Source organism: Bacillus rossius, chromosome 1, assembly GCF_032445375.1.
Source record: "Bacillus rossius redtenbacheri isolate Brsri chromosome 1, Brsri_v3, whole genome shotgun sequence".
Lineage (NCBI taxonomy): Eukaryota > Metazoa > Arthropoda > Insecta > Phasmatodea > Bacillidae > Bacillus > Bacillus rossius.
In genome coordinates this window covers 212,954,136-212,971,487 of record NC_086330.1, presented here as the reverse complement: position 1 = coordinate 212,971,487, position 17,352 = coordinate 212,954,136, and the positions used below count along the sequence as shown (strand labels likewise).

Here is a 17,352-nt window from a genome sequence, read left to right as displayed (position 1 = left end):
AACACTACAAATATACTATAAAGATAATAGTGTGTGTATGTATATACATATATATATATAAATTTTCTATCTGTCATCCTTCAAGGTTTCTGTATCCATGTTCTTGTTACATGGGTACATGATATGTGTATAACTGTACTTTGTGACCGTTAACTATTAAGCACCGAGTGAAATGCAATCGGTTAATGTAAGAGTTGCATAGGGAAAACTATATCTATCAGAGGGACTATGAATAGGTGGTAATCTATAAGTATCCCAATCCATAAACCACACATTTTTACATAAAACCTTGCTTTAAAACTTTTATAAACTGACTGAATGATAGCTGTTAAAAAACCTTATCATGTGATTCCCAATCGAGTTTCAATAATTCGCAGTAGTTTCGTACTTGTAGTGCAGAGTTTGCCGTGTCGGTGATGACGTGTGGGCTCAGGCTGTATACTAGCGCTCGGCGCTACTGCTTGGAGCGGCCGCCGTTCGCACTTGCCGCGGGGGAAACACCCCAGCGACAAGCATTTGACATTCTTCGTACGAGCTTCGCGCGTCTTCCGCAGACACTACAAGCTGCCGATGTGGACATGGGAATAATACCAATCAAATCAATGTAGGTTCGATTCCTAGGTACGAAACCCTGAATGTTCACAAGTGGCAATCACAGTGGACGTTACCGTGCCTAAGCCGTCGTGTTTCCTAAAAGGTTTTCAAATTTTACCAAAAGCTGTAGTCAGTGACTGCTACTGTGTATTTTCCCCTCACTGAGAGGAGTGACGCAATGAAAAAAAAACACTGCACTCTTATGTCGGGTTTGGTTCCCTGAACAGCCACCTTGATTTCTGTTTCACGAGAATTCCAAAGTCATTGCCGGTGATGATTCCATAGATCCATAACGCCGACCATAGGCGAATTCTTATTACTTACTGATCACTATAAACAAGGAAATGTGTGTTATCTTGTTCAGCAAGTGTCGATTTCATTCTCTCTGCTAGCTGGAAAATATTTTTGTTCGTATCAGGTTGTTTTTCCAACTTTAATAATTTTTGTTTATTTTTTATTAAAAATTAAACTATATGAAAACAATTTTAAAAAAATTTTCGGTAAATTTTTAACAACACGTTTTCTCTTTTTTCTGACTAGTTTTCGCAATGTAATACTGTAATACCGGCGGACGATTCACTATTAAATTTTATTTTTCTCTCACCGACAAGTAATACTAAAACTTTTTTAATTTTTGAGGTTAGGTGTCTGTTTAATTTCTTCGTCAATGGTTGTCTGGACGTTGATAATGAAGATTATATTTTTCTTTCAAGAGAATTTCGTAATTTATTAGTGCATCCTATTACTCAAGTTTTCCCGGAGTTGCAACAAAATTTGAATAGTGATCAGTGGTTGTGCGGAAGAGCGATATTGGCGACAACAAATTATATCGTTAATTAAATCAACACTTATATTTTAAAAGATGTGCAAGAGGAAATAAAGGAGTATTTGTAAATAGATACAATCATGGATACAGAACAAAACACTTCATGTACTGCGGAGTTTTTTTTAATTCACTTGAACTATCGGGTGTGCCCTCACATAAACTTCAAACGAAACTAAATTTAAAAGTTATGCTTATGTGAAATCTGGATGGTCCTCGACTATGTAATGGAACGTGGCTTCGGATCACACAATTGGGGCAGAATATACTTTTTGCCACACAGGTGTCGGTAAAGGAGAAAGTGTTATCATACCTCGAATTCCCATTATCCCCACTGATCTACCGTTCCAATTCAAAAGAGTTCAGTTTCTCGTCAGGCTTAGTTTTTTGTTATCATCAACAAAGCGCAAGGGCAAACATTGCAAGTAGCAGGAGAGAATTAGGAAAAGCCATACTTTTCCCATGGCCAACTATATGTAGCCTGTTCGCGTGTGTCCAATGCCCAGAAATCTGCGCATATATGCACCGCCAGAAAAAAACATATAACATAGTATACAGAAGATTCATCTTAGAATAATACTCTGATTTAAGTTCTTTTAAAGAAAAAATAATTTATTATACGTTAATACTTTTAACTTTATAAAATGTTAGTACCTATTTAAATTATTCAATTTTTGTGATTTTGAAACATATTTCAATAAAGCATGTTTTCAGTTTTTTAAGCTAAAGTGTATGTTAGAATTTTTAAATACTGATGATCCCAGTCACGCAATTAAAAACCAATCGCCATATTATTTTATTTTATTTGCAATGATCTTTGGTACTTATTTAAGGACATCAACGCGAGAGAAGCCACGGGATAAAGCTAGTTTAGAAATAAAATACAGTGGGAGGCCCATGCCGCATGTTGTAATGCCATAATGTATCCTTGCTGTATACAAATCAGTCGTCATTTTGGTAACACTAGTCCCAAAAACGCTAAGGTCCGACCTTCAAGTGAGTCCATTTCAACTGTATCTAATAATGTAGTGTGCGGCGCTCGACTGAAGCCTGCGTTCGACCATCCATGAGGACAAATTTTAGACCGTTCATGGACACACTATGGGTAACCATGTACTGAAAAACACAGTGTGCGGCCGTCCACGAGGATATAGTGTGTGACTGCAAGAGGACACAGAGTGTGACCGTCGCTGGCGCGGCGCAAGGCTAATTGCAGGGTGTGCTCACTAAGTGACAGGCGGACAAGACGTCAGTTCAGATCCCAGGAGCATTAGCACCAGCGGGGAAGGAAACAAACAAGTGGGCCATAACAGGAATGGTTTGTGGAGGGAGAGATGATTTGGTGTGCTTGTGGTAGGAGAGAGTGTTTTTTTTTGTTTTTTTTTTTTTGTGGGAGGGAGTAGAGAATTAGGAACCATCTACTCGTCTTTAGAAAAACTCGGGACCGAAAGCAGTGTTGCCATGTCAGCTGTTCCTTCACCCCTATTTTTTTCGGTTTTTTTATACTTCTGTAAACGCGTTATGGAAAAATGATGGTAGTGAAATTTGACGATACACGTGCAGCACGAAACGAAATTTTCACATGAAGATAGCGGACTCACATGTATGAATATATACCCATGTATAGTTATACAAAGTATGGAACATACCAAACGTATTGTTCTGTCAAATGAAGCTTTTATGATAGTGTAACTACCCAAAATATATAATTGATAAACTCAAATAGTCATATTAAACAGTAATTTCAAGTTTTGAAAAACCTACGGATACTGGTATCACCACAATAATATATTCTCCTCAAGAGCCTTTGTCAGCTTTCGTAGCGTAGTGGTTATGGTGCGCAGTTAATAACTATTAGACGGTGATTCAAAACTTAGCAGTATTTTTTTTTCAAGTTACAGATTACTGGATTATACTAATTGTGCTTTAAGCTAATATATATGAATTTATTTAATTTAATGATCGTATTGCTATAATACTATTAAATACAAAGTTCACTCCATTGGATAAAAAGGTATATTTCCCCCCCTTTGGAAATTTAGTTGTTGCGCCCCTGCCGGGAATTGTAAGCGTTTAAAAGTAAAGGGCAATCCATTTTATATTAAAGGTATCCGGGGTATAAATACTATCTTTCCTTTTTCTTTACCAGTCATTATACTGGCTTCAATGACGTTATTTTGTAACTGTTTGATGCAGAGTCTCGTACCATTACACAGTTTCGGCGTTCAGATTTCGTAATAAAATAACTAGTGAACCAATTTTTAATTTAAGACAGTATAATGGCATTCCTGGAACATTTAACGAATTTAAAAATTCAGTAGGAAAATTGATGCTTTCCAGCTCATCAATCATTGTATACATTGACATGTAAATTTTCTCTTCCGCCGGAATTATTTCCTGGATGATGTTGTTGATGTCGTTAACAATGTCGTTCTTCGTGGCTAGAATAATTCGGTCGCGTAACCATTCTGAATTGGTATAATTTTCTACAATATTTGGATATACTTCATTAATAAGTTGTTCAGGTGTTTCAACAACATTACATTACTAATTAGTTAATGTTATTTGACCAGTATTTTCGTCTATTGGATAGGTGCCTTCTCCTATCTGTAAAAGTTTTTCAGAAAATTCTTGTGCCTTTTCATCTCCTGAAATCTGCGCCCTCATGTTCGTTGTTAATTTGATTATTTTTACGTGTTCCCATATGGACCATTTCTTTAAACAAGCATTAATTTCATCTGCCGGCGTCGATTTGGGAATGACAGGAAGCGTTTGACGAAAATCACCTGATAGTATTAACAACACACCTCCCATTATATTCGTGCTATCGCGTAAATCTTGAAGTGTTCTATTGAGTGCTTCTAGTGATTTTCTATGGGCCATTGTGCTTTCGTCCCATATAATGGCTTTGCACTGTTTCAATATTTGTCTACGTGTTGATGATTTTGTGATGTCACATACCGGAAATTCATAGTCAGCTACATTTAATGGTAATTTCAAACCAGAATGCGCTGTTCGTCCACCATCCATGAGCGTAGCCGCTATCCCCAACGATGCTAGGGCGAGAACAATTTCTTTATTTGCACGGATTTCAGCTAGGATTAAATTGATCAAAAATGTTTTCCCGGGGCCGCCAGGTGCGTCTAAAAATATTATGCCACCTTGCTGTTTTCTATAATAATCCATTATTATATCATATGCCTGTTTTTGACTAGGAATTAATAAGGGTTTGTTGTGTTGGATGTAAAGCCCCAATTAGTCGATATTATAATTTGTTTCTTTTAAAAATTCACTGTTCATAGCATCCAAATGAATTCGTTTAGGAGATTGAACACCTAGTTGTACTAACGTTTGGTTAGATATTGTTAAACATTTATCTTCTATCAATATCAAAGCTTGGTTAAGAATTTCTTCATTGAAATAAACTTCTAAGTCCGGGTTTTGTCGTCGTAGTTCAGCCAAGATGTCATCGCTCATATGTTCTCGATATTTAAGCCATAGTCGATTTGGATTAGAATGATTACATGTAGTTAATATAATTGCAAATAGCTCACGAATTTGATTCTCTGTTGCCATTTGGACTGCTTCGTTCATAGCTAACTCCCAATGATTATCGTTTTCTAGTAGACCTAATATTTGACATGCCACTCGATATGTTTCACAAGTGTAACCATTGATAGTTTTTAGGTCTTCAAAACACGTTGGGCCACGAATAGTGTGTAGTAATAAATTTAGATAGAAACATTCAGCGTTTTTTGGATGCACTGTGTAGACTCGTCCTATTGTGTTACTCTTGAATACTCCATCATGTCCTTCTACTGGCATTCCACGTTTTCGAGGATTAAATTGTTTACTTGTTGTATTCCATGTATAATAGCTTGGTACTTCTGAATAAAGAAAAGTCTTAGCAAATGGATCTTTCTGGCATAATTCGAAAAACGCTGTTAAAGTTGTTCGTGTTGGTGGTTCTGTCGCAACTTTTTGTGCCGTTTCTGTAGTGAAAAACACACGTTGTCCATTTTCTAAGTGGATGGATTAATGGAGAATCGGCGGATCTCGATCGTGAATTGGAAAACTTAAAATTCGTCAAATCGCTTCGTTGGTATTCATGTAACGACCCATTTGATACTGTACCATCTCATCATGTTGGTTTTCTTTGGTTACCGTAAAAACAGCCATATCACTGCCTTTATTAATATATTTGCACACATATTTAATCGATTTGACAAAACTACAGTATTCAACATTGATATGGGCATTAAACATTTTGGATTAAAGTGGATTGTATGGAACTACCAATTGATTGTTAATTTGAATTTCTTCATTGCCTAGTACTTTAATTTTAGCTGTAAATCCGTCTTGTTCTGGTGGTCGACGTCTGTATTTCGGATATCCGTCTTCGCCGGTGACTGTTTCGTTCAAAAGTGGATTCGGATAACGTTTCGTACATTTTCCATCTTTCATGCACGGGGAACTTCTATTTAGTTCACCACATGGGCCATGAACCATGTTTTTCACTATTATATTATAAAGATCAGGATCTTCTTCCGGGTTTGGAAACTCAGCCTTGATGATATCATCTATTTGATTCGGTTGAATTCTATTTTGAAACCAAATTAAATTGTGAGAATGTGGCAATCCACGTTTCTGCCATTCAATTGAAAACATCCAGCAGGTAACAGCACCAAATATTTGATTTTTTTACGATGGCGTCAATAAATTTAATTTGTTTTTGACGAAAAACTCGGACAACAATATCATGTCGATCACTGGTCGCCTGTCCATATTGTAATTCGTTTTTTATTTCCACCCATGAAGAATTACATGTAAATGGTATAAATAAATCTGGTCGGCCGTGCTTTCTGACACAAGTTATCGCATCTTGAGCATATTCATGCATGTGACGTGGACTTCCAGTAAACGTAGATGGCAAGATGACCAATTTTCCCATGTTATCGACGTTTCCATCATTCATCATAGCATCTTTCAAATGAATGTATTCATCCGAACGCAACTTTGGTTGTTTATGGCGAATAAATTCTAATCTTTCCATCTCAATTTTAGCATACATATCTACAATAAACTGCTGAAACAATTGCCGACAATGTAAAATATGGTTATATTCACCATTTCTTGTCATAATTCGATAAGCATAGATTTTTTTGTTAGTTTCGACATCTGTAGCTGGATCGATTTGTTGAATATTAAAGTGATAACCATCCTCACCTTGCCAAAAAAATTAGCGAATACTGTAGTGCATCATAACTATGATGTGTTTCAGCAATACGTTGCAATTGATTACTTCGGCGTTGGATAATAATATCAAGACGACTATATTCGTTAACAACAATTACTACAGCAACTTCGTTCGTTTGAGGTGCATTGAACCTTCGTTCGTGTTGGCCGGCTGGTCGTTTATCTGCGCGAATGACAATATTATAATTGTCTACAGCCATTTGGTCTAAAGAAGTTTTAAACACATTGATTAGTTGATTATGATTATGAAGTAGACGTTGTAATTTTTGAATAATGTCTCGTTGTAGTCCCTGAATGTGAGAGCAACGTTGATATATTTCAAGGTCTTCGTCACCAATAAAGTATACTTGAAGAAACTTTGGAGTCTCGTTAGACATCGGCATGAGTGACCCTACTCGGTGATAAATTTGACCTTGAACCTTGAAAAATGGACTGAAATTTTCTTCCTGGCGTATTAAAGTAGCTCCAAATGAAGTCATTTGAAAACAACAGTTGTACCGACGTATATTTTGTAGAAAATGATTGGAATCTGGTGATTCTCCATTCATATATGCGAGTATTTCTGGTGGTGGTAAATTTAATGCTGGTAAATTGAATTTACCACTTGAGCAGCACATACCAGCAGTTTCTCCCTTGAATTTCCGTGCATGACAATACTCGCATATCGTATCCATTTTTCCGATGACAATATTTGGATGGTCACTATATTTTTTTTGTCAATCATAATGGAATGCCTGAAGTTTTAACTCTCATGTGTAGCAGCTCGTTGTTGGCGTAGAGTGACCATTGTTGCTTTACTTTTTCTCTTTTCCAATTCACGTTGGTCAGCAGACTGACGATTTTGAATCGATTTGACTCGGGATCAGGTTTCTTCGTTAGTGCGTGCTCTTTCTTCTTCGGTTTGATTTTCTCTAAGTCTTTTCACTCCTTGACGAATATTTGAAAGCCGTTTTTCTCTTTGTTCTTCTGTTTCATTTTGACGTGTTACTTTTATTCTTTGTGAATACACTTTAGATTTGGTAAATACTTTTTTCCGCGTTGGCATTTTGTATAGCTATATGTAATAAAGTTACACAAAATAAATCTCTTGATTGTTACAATGATAAAACTGACGAAATGTCACTGCATTTCGGTTTATATACCATTAGAGACCGAAATTTCAAGTATAAGAACAGTTTATAACATTCAAATAGTTTGTTCTTTTTTACTTGTGAAAATCACGCGAATTTTTTTTGTAGCTGTTTACTCGTGATTCCAATTGATCTTTAATCGACTGCAATCACGATTGAACTGACAAAAAGTCACTGAATTTCGGTTTATATACCACCAGACACCGAAATTTCCAGTACCATATAACTCTAGAATATTTAGGTGTACATCACTTCGATTTGGTTCTTTTAGATCAATAATAGCAATCGTACACATTTTGGAACTTTCCAGATCAATCCAAAAAAAATTTTAAGAACTTTCTCGAACATTTATAATCGCTTATAATAAATTGAACTCATTTTAAACTTTTCTAGATCATTCTAATAATTTCTAGATCTTTCTCGAACTTTCTCCATCGATCATAATCAATTACGCTCATTTTGGAACTTTCCAGATCATTCGGAAAATTTCTAGAACTTTCTCGATCATTCTAAATAGATAATAATAAATTGTACTCGTTTTGGAACATTCCAGATCATTCGGAAAATTTCTAGAACGTTTTTGAACATTCTAACACGATAATAACAGTTTTGGACATTTTGGAACTTTCTAGATGAAGCTAGAAATTTGTAGAACTTTCTCAAACATTCTATATCGATTATAATAGTTTAAACTCATTCTAGAATTTTCTAGATCGTTCCAGATATTTCTATAACTTTATAGAACATTCCAGATCAACTATAACCATTTTACAAATTTTGGAACTTTCTAGACCATCCAAGAAATTTTGAGATCTTTTAAGAAGTCCTCATGTGTTAGAAAAGGACAGAAATATATGTTTTAACATTTTCGACACCCACAAATACCCACAACCACCCACCGCGACTAAACTCCCTTACTACCACATGGAGACAAAGGGGTATTTACCACCCCAACGGGAAGTTGATTGGGGTTGGTGGTGATTGAGAAAACTGTGTATTTACAGTAGTATAGTTTGGTTCCTCCGGAAACAGGCGCCAGGCGGTGGATTGAAGATTGTCGGTCAGCCATCTTGGATTTTGACGTCACGGAGGCCATCTTTGATGGTTGTGACCTTGACCTTTGACCTTGACCCCGGCGGCCATCTTGGATAAGCATAACGGGACACAGCGTAATGGGACACATCGTAACGGGACATAACATAACGGGACAAGTAGATAACGGCGGTCATTTTGGATCCGCCATCTTGGATCCGCCATTTTGGATCCGCCATGTACAATAAGCGTAACGGGACACTGCGTAACGGGACACAGCATAACGGGACAAGTAAATCACGGTCGCCAATTTAAAATCCGCCATCTTTAAATCGAGCGCCCCACTCATTATGATGAAATTTTCGTCTCTGTCATTATATTGATTTTTTCTGTTCTGCTGGAGGCCGCCATCTTGAATACCGTCGACTTTGATTCTGTTGTTTGTTCCTAGATAGCGCCAGCATCGCTCTTGATTTTTTTCTGTTCCACTGGAGGCCGCCATCTTGGATACCGTCGTCTTTATTTCTTTTGTTTGTTCCTAGATAGCGCCAGCGGTGCTCTTGATTTTTTTTCTGTTCCACTGGAGGCCGCCATCTTGAATACCGTCGACTTTGTTTCTGCTGTTTGTTCCTAGATAGCACCAGCGTCACTCTGTCTCATCACATAAGGTCGATGTTTCATTACCTACCAGAGCTATTATGGTCCTTATCGACATATCAAATTAATTTTTTTATGCAAAATACATTGGAAGCGCTGTGATTCGAACCAGCGAAGCTCTGATCGCTAGGTTGGAAAACATACGCCTTTAACCGCTTGGCTATCGAGACATTTACCAGACTGAGAATTAAATAAGGTATATAAAAAAATAACATGCATATTCGGACTTGAATTTTTTTTTAATTTAAAGTAATAATAGCAATTCCTGTTCGAGACAGAACCGCCAACTTGTATTAAGTCGTAACCGTTGCAATTTACATTACGGTCGCCATCTTTAAAATCCGCAATTTTTATGTTAGAAAATCAGGAATAATTCCAAAATTCATCAAAAAATTAACTTATTAGAATTCTGATTGATTATATCTATTCCCGTCCTTGGTTCGATCCCTAGCCGATATAAACCAACTTTAATATTTAAAAAAGTACCACTAAAGTGGCAGGTTTGAGAAAATAAAAAACACCACAAGTTCTTTTAAAAAAACTTTTATTACATACATACTACACTACTACAAGTACAAAAAGCACTGACAAATTACTAAAGTCTTGTGGATTTCTCGACGTCTGCATCTGCCACCCACGTATTAAAGCGAGGTGGAAAGCCCCACCACTTGACATAGGACAGTCCATTTCTTCGTTTTATAATCTTCTCCAACAAGTACGTATCGGGATACAACGTAGGCTGAATCTCTTCGGCATAGAAGCCGCCATGGATAGGTTTGTGGTCCAAATCTTCGAGGTAGTAGGTCCTAGGCTCTGATTCACGAACATGTGTCACACGGAAAAGTTCGGGACTCCAGTTCGCAGTGAAACCTTTCTCGAAGATACCTTTCTGCTTGGAGATTCGCACAATGTCACCGACGTTAGCTTTACGCTTTCGTGGATCTTTCTTCTTCGTGTTGGAAAACACTGTTTGAAGCAGGAGATTGTCCGTTACGTCCTTTGGCTTCATTTTCGTGGTAGAATGCACCGTGGAATTATACTCGCTTATTAGTTTCGGCAAGATGTCAAGCCACTTGTAATTTCCGTTAGCCGTGAACTGCCGCCACATCTTCGAACGCAAAGTTCTGTTAAACCTTTCGACAACGGAGGCTTTGACGTTACTAAATGTAGAGTAGTGTTTGATGCCATACTTCTTCATCAAAGCCTTGAAGGTTGCATTGTAGAATTCTTTCCCGAGGTCCGTTTGCAGGTGCGACGGTACACGTCCATCACGCAAAATATTGTTCATGGCCTTGGCTACATCAGTTGCAGTCTTTGATTTTACAGGTCTCGCCCAAGCGAACTTGCTATAAACATCAATGACTGTCAACATGTACTTGAAACCTTTATTCAATCGGGAATACGGTATCATATCAACAAGGTCCGCCTGGAATAAATCGTCAATTCCACGAACCATGACTTTGCGACAAAGATATTTCCGTCTATCAGGAGCATGAAGTTCGCGAGCGATTCCGGTTCGACTCATTGTATGTAGCCGGCTTCCTTCAGTTCTTCAAGTATGGAGACTATTTCGCTGATGTGCGAATAGTTTCCTACACTAAGCGAAGCATGTAGAATTCTAAGCCGATCAACTAATTCATTGGGATCGTCCTAATATACATAGTCAAATGTCTGACCACTTTCTAGCTTTTTTAAACCTTCGCCATGTATTGTTACTTCACTGAAGAGATTAGCGAGAATGTCGATTTTTTCATGATCTACGTCTTTATTACACCACTATCTGGATCGTTATCGCGAAAATGTGCATTGGTTAGCTCTAGCAGTTTTTTGTACTCTTGTAAGTCGTTGTGAGAATATCCTTTAGGCTCCCTGCGAAACAGCAATTCGTACAGAGCCGGAGTCCCGCGCGTTTTGAACTCTGCTACGCGCACGATATTTCCTGGTAGAAAGTCTATTTCTTTAGCACCGAGGAACCACTTATTAGGTTTTCTGTACACTCCGTAGGTCGTGTCATTATTCCGGCTCGTAAACGATATCAGGTATGGTCGGACCATTGCATTAACTTGATGTCCCTTTTTCGGTATTTTTTTCTTGTGCATGGACTCTGTACTCGTTAAGTCCTCTTCTTCTCGATCTGGTTCATACTTTCTCTTCTTTACAGTTGGCATTTATTCTTCAACTTCTGTCTTCACAATGAAAGCTGGTTCTTCCTCGTTTTTAAGTTCGTCGAGGCGACTAGTGATTGGTTTAAATATCTCCTCATTTTCCATCTCACGTGCAAGTCTGGTTCGTCTAGCAAGTAAATATTTTTCGCGAACAGACTGTATAGCTCGATGAAGGTCACTGGCCAGGTCCGACATTGTACTGGCTGAAAACTTATTGCAAGACCTCCTTATATACTTTTTCATTCGTTCGCAGAAACTTCTTTCTTGTGTTTGGCCAAATCTGAATTTGTTGACGATTGAGATAGTGATGCTTTCACACTACTTTGAAAAGTCCTCAGATCGTCACGTCTTTGTGCATTCGATACTTCGATCATGTCGCGAATGCGAGAATCCGAAGCTTCCACGCGCTGGTCTATTGCTACGAGGTACTCAAGTAATTCCTTTTTCACCCCGTCTACTTTTTGAGCCAGTAGCGAAATGTATTTTTGGATAACGTCGTCATGAGACTTGAGAGAAGTACGTAAGTCTCGACTGCTAAGGCCGAATTTCGAAATGCTATGACTCATGTTTGGCGATAAACTGATCGAAACCTCGTCTGTACCTGCCCTTATATAGAGGCCAGTCTTTGACTATAACTAGGAATCCATGTTCTTCTTTCCAACACAAGGAGCACATGTCTTTGAATTCCTGGAATGTCATGTCGGTGTTTACATGATCATCATAAGCGTGGCATAAATTAAGTTCGTCCATGCGAAACAAAACTATGACATTTGCGTTGTCTCGTAGGAGATGTTTTGGAATACGACTGTATGTCTGACACAGGTATACGCAGTCTACCTTGGCGTGTCTGCCCATGGAAAAGTACTCTTGTATTATGCCTTGTTTCTCGCACATTACATCGTCGAAAACAAACACGGAATTGGCTTTTGCTTCGCTTGGAGGTACAACATCGGTATTATCGCTAAACGGAAAATACTCCAGACCATCCACCGAGCGTAGAACAGTTGCTAGGCGCTGGTACTTTGGCTGTTGCAACGACTTGGAATACAAGTAAACGTTCTCGAACCGAAGACCGTTTGGCTCCTCCAGTAAACTCAGTAAAACGCACGTTTTACCGCAGTTTGACGGTCCTGCTATGATGCAACGTACGGCGGAAGGCAACAGTAAGCCATGTCGTGATTCACGCGCACTAAATACATCGTCTTGCGTAATGCGTACGGGCAAACACACGTCTTGCTTGACGACCTGCATTGTACAAAAGTAATTGTATAAAATCAAACACATTTATACTTTCTGGTCAGTTGTGCGTAATGACTCGAGGAGGTAAGAACAAAAAACACATCGGTGCAGGACTCGTGAACTCGCTGATAAACAATCTGCCATTCGAGCTACACATTCCCGGCTACAGATTCTGCGGCCCCGGCACTAAACTAGCGAAAAGGTTAGCTCGCGGTGACGTGGGCATTAATTCTCTCGACGAAAAGTGCAAGCAGCACGATATCGCATATTCATTAAGCAAGGATCTGGAATCCAGGCACCGGGCCGACGAGATATTGGCACAGGAAGCCGAGGAAATAAGGAAATCGTCGAACGCGGGACTAGGAGAGAAAATCGCAGCGTGGGGCGTATCTAAGATCATGAAGGCAAAGACGAAATTAGGACTGGGTGCTCGTCGAACCAGCTCCATCAAGTCAAAGACTAACTCACGCAAGACCAAACGCAAGATCGGTGCAGGCGTGCAAAAAGCCAAGCAAAAATTACAGACTCTCGACAGGAAGATTATAGGAGGATTTCTTCCTTTGCTTTTGCCTGCATTGGGTGCTCTCGGCGGCCTCATCGGTGCAACGAGCGGTATAGTGCGGGCAGTCAACACTTCGAAGAATGAGCGCAAGCAGTTAAAAGAAGCACAGCGACACAATGCCAGCATGGAAGCCATTGCCATCGGTAAAAAAAACGGCGCAGGACTCTACTTGCAACCTCACAAGACAGGACGAGGCATGAGGAAGAAACGAATGAAAAAATCCTAAGTTCTTTGCCGAAACGTCCGCTCACCAACGTAGATTTAATAAAGTACGCACGCAAACTTAAAATACCAAATTTCCGCGGCGTGTTTATGCGAGACACTTTGCCCAGGAAGCCAAAGACACGTGAGTGCGCCATAATTAATTTAGACACGTCGGCGGGTCGCGGCACGCACTAGGTGGCGTACATAAAGTCTGGAAAAAAAGCTACTTACTACGACAGTTTCGGTAATTTACGTCCTCCGCCCGAACTGCGACAGTACCTGGGCCGGTCCACTACGATGTTTTACAATTACGAAACGGAACAGAAGCCTAATCAAACAAATTGCGGACACTTGTGTCTTCGCTTTTTAACAAACAAAAATTAGCTGACAAATAAAAATTGCTACTTAAAGGTTGTGCAGTGATGATAATTTATTAGTCATGTCGATAACACTTACCTTGACAGGTCACGCATCTGAGCTGCGGGCGGTTCATTTCCCGCCTCTGGATTTAGACGGAGAATGGTGTATCGGACTCGTAGATTTTCAAACGTATAATGCCATACCGAACATTGACGAGGAAAACTGCAAGATCTGCTTCCTGAAAAGCGATGGGACCGCTCATGAAATACGGTTACCTGTTGGCTCTTATGAAATTGACTACATTGCAAATTACATCAGGGATATGTTACCACAGGATGAAGACTTTCAACTGCGTGGAAATCCAAACACTCAAAAAAGTATTCTAACATGCAGTGAAAATGTCGACTTTACGAAACCTGGGACCATAGGTACGATGCTCGGATTCGAATCAAAGGTTTATGATACAGGAAGAACGTACGAATCTACGCGCGCAGTAAACATTTTACCTGTGAATGTCATAAGAATAAACTGTAATTTGGCTAGTGGAACGTATCTCAACGGAAGACTAAGCAACATGCTGCACGAGTTTTCGCCGATGGTCCCGCCAGGATATAAACTGGTCGAAGTACCGCAAAGTATCATTTACGTTCCAGTCGTCGTGAAGTGCGCACACGAAGTCGTCGTCCGAATCGTTGACCAGCGAGGACGATTGGTGAATTTTCAAGACGAAGAAATTACATTACGTCTGCACTTGAAGCGATGGGCATAAAGTTCGTAACACCGAACAATTATAAAAGAAATCGTATTGCCGTGAATAAGAACAGTTCTCTACCAGACATTGGTGCGTTAACACCTGACAACATAAAGTATCTTTTCAGTATTGGACAAGTGCCGAATAAATATGGAAGACGAAATCCTCAACGTGGAAGATCCGGTCATTTTTGATGACAGCATTACGAAAATGGAATTGCACGAGTACCAGCCTTTCCTGCTCGGACCGTACGCAGTACCATCGGAAGTACGCATTGCAGTACAGCACCAGGATATTTGTACTTTACCTTCGCAGTCATTTCTACATATAAGAGGCACGCTTACGAAAGCAGATGGTACGCATCCGACAACGACATCAATATCCTGCAATGGTATTCTTCACCTAATCGAGCGCATTACATATGTACTCAATGGCGTCGAGGTAGACCAGACGAGAGATGTAGGCATAACATCTGCTATAAAAAATTACCTTTCGCTCACGCCAAATGAACTGTCTGCTGCAAAGATGGCCGGTTGGGCTCTCGAGGATGAATATAAGCATCCGGTTTATGCCGAAGGGAAGTTCGAAGTTTGTGTTCCTCTGTCCATGCTTCTTGGATTCGCTGAGGACTACAAGCATATAATCATTAATTCGAAACAAGAGCTCGTACTGCTTCTAGCCAACACGCACATTAATGCAATTGTCGCCGCTGCAGAAAACCCTCAAGATGTCTCGCTAACACTACAGTCTATCGAGTGGATGCTGCCCCACATCCAAGTGAGCACCGTTGAGCGAGTCAAGATGTTGAAGAACATAGAAAATGGCAAGAACTTCGATGTGCCATTCCGATCCTGGAGCCTGGAAACTTATCCTGGCTTGCCTCATAATCAGGAGTCGGCTGGAATATGATGTTCTAGAGAAAAAAGTAGTAACCCCACGGTTAGAGAAGCCAGCAAAACCATTGAAAGAATTATTTTCATGTAGCACAGACGAATCGCAGTTTTTTTAAAATAATATAAGAAAATACAACCGGTTCTTCCACATGACATCTTTAGGGGATGATAGAGTATTTCCATGCTGTGCTTTCTTCCAACATTTACTAAACAAGGGCAGGTTTAACATATAATATGTTCACATTGTCCCGTGTCAAATGGGCAGCCACAGTTTTTACAAATTTATTTTTTTTGCGATTAGGAAGGGCAATTAGAGCGACGTTTTTGAATCGTTCAAGGAGTTCAGAGCCAGATAGTTCAAAAAATACAAAGCGTTTTCAACGATAACGATATTTTGGTACAGGCTCTGGAAAAAATTCCCAATGAAAGCTTCAAGTGGTGATCCACCCTGACATCGTGCCACGCGGACAGCGCGAGCGGCGCACCACCAGTGAGGTGGCGGCCTGGTGGCTGCTCGGAGCACACTGCCGGCAGGGACATCGTGCCACGCGTACAGCGCGAGCGGCGCACCACCAGTGAGGTGGCGGCCTGGTGGCTGCTCGGAGCACACCGCAGGCAGGGACATCATGCCACGCGGACAGCGCGAGCGGCGCACCACCAGTGAGGTGGCGGCCTGGTGGCTGCTCGGACCACACCGCAGGCAGGGACATCATGCCACGCGGACAGCGCGAGCGGCGCATCACCAGTGAGGTGGCGGCCTGGTGGCTGCTCGGAGCACACCGCAGGCAGGGACATCGTGCCACGCGGACAGCGCGAGCGGCGCACCACCAGTGAGGTGGCGGCCTGGTGGCTGCTCGGAGCACACCGCAGGCAGGGACATCGTGCCACGCGGACAGCGCGAGCGGCGCACCACCAGTGAGGGGGCGGCCTGGTGGCTGCTCGGAGCACACCGCAGGCAGGGACATCGTGCCACGCGGACAGCGCGAGCGGCGCACCACCAGTGAGGTGGCGGCCTGGTGGCTGCTCGGAGCACACTGCCGGCAGGGACATCGTGCCACGCGGACAGCGCGAGCGGCGCACCACCAGTGAGGTGGCGGCCTGGTGGCTGCTCGGAGCACACTGCCGGCAGGGACATCGTGCCACGCGGACAGCGCGAGCGGCGCACCACCAGTGAGGTGGCGGCCTGGTGGCTGCTCGAAGCACACCGCAGTCAGGGACATCGTGCCACGCGGACAGCGCGAGCGGCGCACCACCAGTGAGGTGGCGGCCTGGTGGCTGCTCGGAGCACACTGCCGGCAGGGACATCGTGCCACGCGGACAACGCGAGCGGCGCACCACCAGTGAGGTGGCGGCCTGGTGGCTGCTCGGAGCACACCGTAGGCAGGGACATCGTGCCACGCGGACAGCGCGAGCGGCGCACCACCAGTGAGGTGGCGGCCTGGTGGCTGCTCGGAGCACACCGCAGTCAGGGACATCGTGCCACGTGGACAGCGCGAGCGGCGCACCACCAGTGAGGTGGCGGCCTGGTGGCTGCTCGGAGCACACCGCAGGCAGGGACATCGTGCCACGCGGACAGCGCGAGCGGCGCACCACCAGTGAGGTGGCGGCCTGGTGGCTGCTCGGAGCACACCGCAGGCAGGGACATCGTGCCACGCGGACAGCGCGAGCGGCGCACCACCAGTGAGG

The 17,352-nt window shown here is 41.7% G+C and overlaps 1 protein-coding gene across 3 annotated transcripts in view; it reads left to right on the top strand.

The window, feature by feature from the left end:
* The window catches only part of LOC134527272 (frizzled-2), a 735,576-nt gene that overhangs the window by 331,330 nt on the left and 386,894 nt on the right, over window positions 1-17,352 (top strand). The window lies entirely within an intron of this gene.